At 35.5% G+C, this 6,821-nt stretch overlaps 1 protein-coding gene across 1 annotated transcript in view; it reads right to left on the reverse strand.

Moving 5' to 3' along the window:
• The window catches only part of LOC5568723 (BTB/POZ domain-containing protein 7), a 51,110-nt gene extending 44,369 nt beyond the window's left edge, over positions 1–6,741 (reverse strand). The window contains exon 1 of the mRNA XM_021857474.1: positions 5,908–6,741. The gene's annotated coding sequence lies outside the window, so the exon portion shown is untranslated. The remainder of the gene's footprint in view (positions 1–5,907) is intronic.
• Positions 6,742–6,821: the final 80 nt, after the last annotated feature.

Here is a 6,821-nt window from a genome sequence, read left to right on the forward strand (position 1 = left end):
ATCGATATGTCAAATTTTAACTACAGTCATCTCTCCCTTACTCGATATTGAAGGGACCATCGAGTTAGGGAGGTATCGATTTACAGAACACAAAAGCAGTGTAATTGCGTTCCAAGGGACCATCGAGTTAGCCATGAAAACCAATTTTTACTATGGTTCTCTAACTCGATATCGAGATACGGAATATCGAGTAAGGGAGAGTTAACTGTAATAGTTAATTGGTGAAACGGTTCACAGCCTCAATTACATTTTCATTGGCTTATCAATCTTCTCATTCCCACTTAGACTCTAATTGAATCAACTTGTAATCCTACTTGAACAATGCTTCATTTTTCTTCCAAATGTTCTGCTCTTCTTCCATAATGTGAAAACTTGTATAGAGCTTATTTTCGAGTTCAAATCCCGTCTTCGTTGCCATCGTGACATATTAAGTACCGACATCTTGATTGGTTGACAGCTAGGGAAACAATGATGGTTAATTTCCTATGCACATAATTATAATAATTATGACAGATTATGACATACTTAATATCATGTTCTAAAACAATGCCTACTACCAAATTCAGGTGAAATTGATTACCCTGTCACTCGATTTCATTTTTTGTTTACAATTTTACACAAATGCCAATGTAAGCAGTAGCACATGATCATGGGCGTTGCCTGTTTTACTATTATTGATTTGCGAAGTTCATTTCATTTCTTCCATTTTTGATTTTAATATAAGTTCAACTCAGTGTTGTTCATAGCTGAAGTCCTGAGCTGCCATTTTGTTTCTCGCTCTAAACCAGGGCTGCCCAACGTACGGCCCGCGGTGGGTTTCAAAATTCTTCTCATATTTGGCCCGTTGACTATTCTACAAACCTCAAGTTACAAAATACCAGGGCTATTTAGTTTTCAATTCAGTTTCAACCTAATATTTTAGCTAGGTAATTATTTGAATTGTTTTGTTTGATTGTTTAGTTTATATATTTAATTTTATGCATGATTCAAACTCTAAATCTCAAATTCTGGGAATGTTTTTACCATGATTTTCTTTGACATAAAAAATATGTAGGGGAAAAGCACCAATTTTCGACCTAGCACTAATTTTCGACCCATTCATACGATTTTGGCCTACTTTGTATGGAAATCCGAAAATTTGCACAGATTTCTTTTGGGTAGAAAATTAGTGCTTTTCCCCTAGCTTGTACAAAACTTATGGGCAAAAGGCTAAATTTTCATACATGATTGCATTGATTCATAGGCTAATATTCTCACAGAATCCTGGTGTAATTCACGCAGAATCCTTGAAAAGTATTATAAGCAATACGGGCTTTTTTCAAAACCTTGAACAGGATTTTAATAAGAATTCTGGATTCGACTTTGATGGAAAACACTGGCAAGATTCTCACAGAAATTCCACCAGGATTACAAAGACATCTAGCCAAGATTTTCAACGAATTAAATAAATAATTTTCTAAAATTCTGGGCTAGATTACTATATAACGCTATGTAACTTTTGTTTAAAAACTTAAGCGAATTTGTAATACAATTTTGAGCAGGTTTCTTTTGAATTACTGTTTACCACTCTCAAAGATTTCAAGCTTTCTAAATGATTATTGGTCATTTTCGGCGCTATGAAATTTGTGAATGAACCCTAGGTCGGATTATGATATAATTAAAGGTATGATTTTTAGAAAATCCTGGGCATTCTCACACAAGATCCAAAATTCTAGATTATTCCAAATATTCAGAACTGGATTATTATTGAATTTTGAAAGGAATGCCTACAATATTCTGCATAATTCTTAGCATAAATTATCTGTTTTTCGATTACTTAAAATAAAATTTACTTTATTCACAGAAGTTTGTCAGATTTTATGAATTTCATTTGATGACTTTTGTCAGATTTCATGCTAATATTTGGGCGTTTAAAAATGTGGCCCGCAACACGAAATTGTTTCTGCCCGCGGTTCTAAAAGGTTGGGCAGGCCATGACCATTATTTTCCTTATTTTTTAATCAAATAAGCAATTTTACATAATTGCAGTTAACTCCTAATCGAACCGCTGAACATAATTCGGAAAGCGGAATTGGACTGACGAGTCCAACCCCGTCGCTTGCAGTGCATAACAAATTCACTAGAGATTTGGAAATGCCATTTTTTATCTGCATATTCTAGTGAATTTTAGCACATGCAAATAGAAAATATACTAAGCCTTTTAAAGCTACATATGATCGTTTTTTTTTCGTTTCAAAATAAAGGAAAATGAAGTGTTAGGAGCTGGGAACAGTAAAAAGGGTTTATTTCAAATAAAAATATTATTAAATCAAAAAAGTACAGAACATTGTTTCAAAAACGATATTTTTTATTTTAATACAAAAATATTGTAGTTCCAAAGAAATAAATTTTTAAATCAAAAAAAATTTTTGAGGGGCTATATTGAACCCAGCTGTCAAATTCAACAAGAAATATTTTTGAACCAAATCTCTAGTAGTTATTAAAATAATAAAACGCAATTTTAAGCCGGCAAATAATGCAGAAATATTGTAATCATTTCAAGAATATATTTGATTTCAAAATAGTTTTCTCTGCGTGTACTAAAATAACATAAAATTACTAAATCATGTTCGGGGTCTTAGTAACAAACATTCAGTTTCAATTTCATACTAGAGGACTTATATATATAGTGACGCTATCAGTGTTTGTACACCGAAATTTATGTTTTCGTCCGGTACAACTACTTCAATTAATGAATGGTTGTTGTCTATTGTGAACAAATCAACAAACTTAGATAATGAGCAGTCAAATTTAGCGTTTTAAGTTGTAAATCATAGAGAAGCTTAAAAGTATATGGAGTACCGTGTACCTTTTAATTCCGCTCCTAAATGCTTATCTTTGACAGATACGCGTATTTCGACTACCACTTGCAGTCTTCTTCAGTGTCAGTTACTCGTATCCACTGGCGAAAGTGGGTCTACTTTTAGGTTTCTCTATTTGAGATTCTGCTCAGAGGATTCGAACATTCATTAAAGAGTTGTAAATCATGTTATATCCACTATGGCGATTACTGGTACCGTAATCCGGGGGCTAATTGATCACTGAGGCGAATTTGATCAGGTCGATCCCAAGGAACAATTGGTAGCTTTTAAGATACTTACGTGTTTAATACAAGCTGTATAGTAGCAACCATTGCTGAACAAATATTTAGTTGAATCATTAATTGAATAAAATTAATTTCCGCTTATAAAAAAGCTGTTATTGTTATTTATTAGTACGTACCAATAAACATTTCCTTTCAAGGATGCTGAAGGTTTCATTGGCAATCCATGTTTCCTAGTTTATAGATGTCTAATGATGATTTTGAACTATTTTATTTTTAATAGGGTCAGTTTTGCATTGAAATATTCACACTTTATGAAGGTGTAAGCAATACTGTTGGAAATGTCTGTACTAAACATTCCACTGGTGCTAGGCCTACATGTTAATTTTGAGTATTTAAAATGTTGTGTAAGCTTAAGTATGAACTACTGAACTTATTTTTGATACCATACATCATAGAATATGTAGTTTTTAATAATACCGTTTAATATCGAGTAAGGTGCTTATTTCAAGGGAAATTGCCTACATTTAGGCGCATTAGTCATATTTGCAAACCTTAATTTTGCAGTAAACTGATAAAATACTCGAGTTGTTAGAGTTTTGACATCGTTTTCAGATTAAAGAGACCCAAATTTAGTAGATGAGGAAATTTTTAATTTCAAAATCTGCTCTGTGCTATGGTGATTCGCCCCAAATTGTCATTTAATTCTTGGATATTAAAATTATTTTTATGACATGTTAAATATTATTTCGTGAAAAATCAATATCATAAACTGATAAAGATCAATGAAGTACTGATTTTGTCGAAATTTATTTGACAATATTTGAAGGATAACACAACAAAAAGTTGTTAAATTGTGATCAATTTGCCCCCAGATTACGGTACAAAGGGTGTATGAGAACCCAATTATGGCGATACCCTGAATGCGGTCCAGTGAAATACAATAAGTAAAGCTATTTTACGGGTGTCTACCTTGACGAGACGATTTGATAAAGTTTATCTGTGGTAAAGTATTATCCTATATGTTGTTTTGTGCCATGTCATGAATTTCACAACATTTCGACACCTTCTCGAAAATTTATTGACTCCCATCAACGCATTGCGATAAATTCACTTAATATCAATTTAACACAACACTTCTGAGAAATGTTATGATTAATCACTTCATTTTTTATTAGTGTTGCTTTCCCAGACAACCAGAAATCGCATTAAAGTTTACGTTAAAACTCGTTTATTCATACTAATTACATCAAACCCGCAAAGCACCGTGGATAAACTCGTCAAGTTGATGAGTTTCCTCGCATAAAACACTTTTTTCTGAGTTCATTTGTACATTTTGTTTCGTCCCGTACATTTGTACAAAGTAAGTCGAATCAATTCGTAGCAGCTGTCAAATCAACATTTGTTATCATAAGTTAAGTCCCATAAGATAACAGGTTAGTTCGGGAGAATATTTATACACTCGCATTGTATGTTATTAATCATCACATAATATATGCACGCCTCCACTTTTGTACGTAGAAGGCCTTTTCGCGACATCTTATAAGTGAAATTTTGCACGTACAAAGCCTCCAGGTGATTTCGTTATGCGTACATTTTGGTTGTCTGGGTTATCAATCACACTGGATGGTATTTAAATTCAACTAGTGAAAATAATCGATAGTCTATGATTGGTACACTTTTATGGACCAGGAACAGTATTGCCATAATTGTTACAAAGACAATGATAAAAAAACAATGTTTAAAAGCTTTTAGTCATTTTAATACTAAACCTGTTCATATAAATTGTTTCGCAAGGCTTCAAACAAGTAATTAACATCAACAAATCATGCTTCCGTTTTAAAAACGCGGCTAAAATCTGATTTTAATCCATACTGTTGATATATTGCATTCATAATTGGTACACCTACCTACTTGAAGCAGTGCCACAAAACAGATATAATCGTCAAAATTTGTACGATTTCGCTAATTTAATTTAGATAATTAAGTTCTCGTGGGGTATTATGAAATTGTCTAAATGCAGGAGTTTGACGCTGTGTTTTTGAAATTTCCGATCACTTCGCAAAATGTAGCAAACTTGCACAGCTATCAGGCCAATATACCAAACAGTTTGAAATGCAATACACCTGTAAGAATAGCCACAATTTGTTATAATGACCTGATGGAGGAAGTGTTTACTGCACAGGAAAAACGCTTCAGCGAGCAAGGTGTCTCACCAAAGCTGGCACCAAGTGCTTTACCAAGAGTTTTACATTCGACGAACAGCATGTTTGCTGTGGACGCATCCTTGCGTGACGAACTACCAAAATAATAGACGTTCGATTGCAACTGAAGAGTATGCAAATTATGTACCTCTGATGATATAGAGTACATCGAACTGAAGATCAAGCGACAACACATTTAGAAGAGTGAACAGTTCGAAAACTTAGATTAGCGAATTTGTTCGGAGAAAACAGAGCGATGGGTAGGGAGCACCCAAATTGTATATTCTAATCTAATCAATAGTTTCGATCGGGGAGTATGCGAACATTTGGCATGACTGGCCCCATCAAACAGAGGAGATAGACAAGAAGGCCGTGTGCGGAGGAGGCCAAGAAAATAAATGTGTGTGGTGCAAACGAAACGAGAGAAAGAGATGCGATTGTGCGAATGAAGAAGGCTCTGGTGGTGGGTTGGGTGAAAGAACCTACCAACAAGCCTTTCAGATAAATTAAAGGCATTCTCCCACGCCTCAAAATGAATATGCGGAATGTACAAAGAAAAGGAAAACTAGTTTATTTGAAGGATGCGTGAAAGGAGTCTTTTTTGTTAGAAGAGAAACTTACCTGAATACAAATGAAAAACCATTTTGAGATGGAGTTTCGCGAAAAACCTGATAACTTGATTTTCGTCTGATGTTGGAATCTTTCAGTCGTGGATTGCCTCGATACTAAGGCTGATGTCTCGCTATGCGGTAACAATATTGCACAATATATTCGCACCGTAGTAGGCTGGGTCCACTTTTCGATTGGCAGCAAAGCCTACTGCCACGCGGAACTAATCTTCAGCAACTCCCGAACTATTTTCCAGCACACTTGGATATTTTCATTTCCGTCTTTTTGGCTCTTGTCATTCGGCCATGTTTACATTTTACCATACTCCAAACTCGACGACGATGGTGCTCCTCCAGTAACCTTTTGTGGATCCGTGGCCGTAATAATACACTCACACTGGCACATTCCAGCAGTAGCACCCTCTTTCCCAACACAACAAGCCAACGAGCACTGATGATGGGAACAGCACTTTCATCTATCTGCCATTATTATGGGCCCAATATACAACACTATACACAAATGCACCAATCAGCGCACATACATATACACTTTCACAACGGCACCAACAGAGGGAGCCACCTTAATCTTGCAACAGAGGACAGCAATGGGACCGTCCGTCGTCGACCGAATCGAAACCCAAAGGATTTGAAATGCACTTTTCCGCCCCGATCTAGACCGTTTCCGGTCAACTTGATCGCAACTCTATTCGTCGAACCTTCGCACGCCACTTGCACTATTTTTCGACCGGGACCGAACGCTCGGGAAACACTTTCCGAGAAAAACTTTTCCCCTGTGCCGTGTCGATCCGCCTAAGAAAAATTTTATTTTCAAGTTTTTTGACACGACTCCGCAAAAGAAGAGAGCCCGAGTAAATATACGCACACATTTGGGCCCATGTTTATTGTGGGCACAGTGTTTTCTCCTAA

This window comes from Aedes aegypti, chromosome 1, assembly GCF_002204515.2.
Source record: "Aedes aegypti strain LVP_AGWG chromosome 1, AaegL5.0 Primary Assembly, whole genome shotgun sequence".
NCBI classification, from domain to species: Eukaryota; Metazoa; Arthropoda; class Insecta; order Diptera; family Culicidae; genus Aedes; species Aedes aegypti.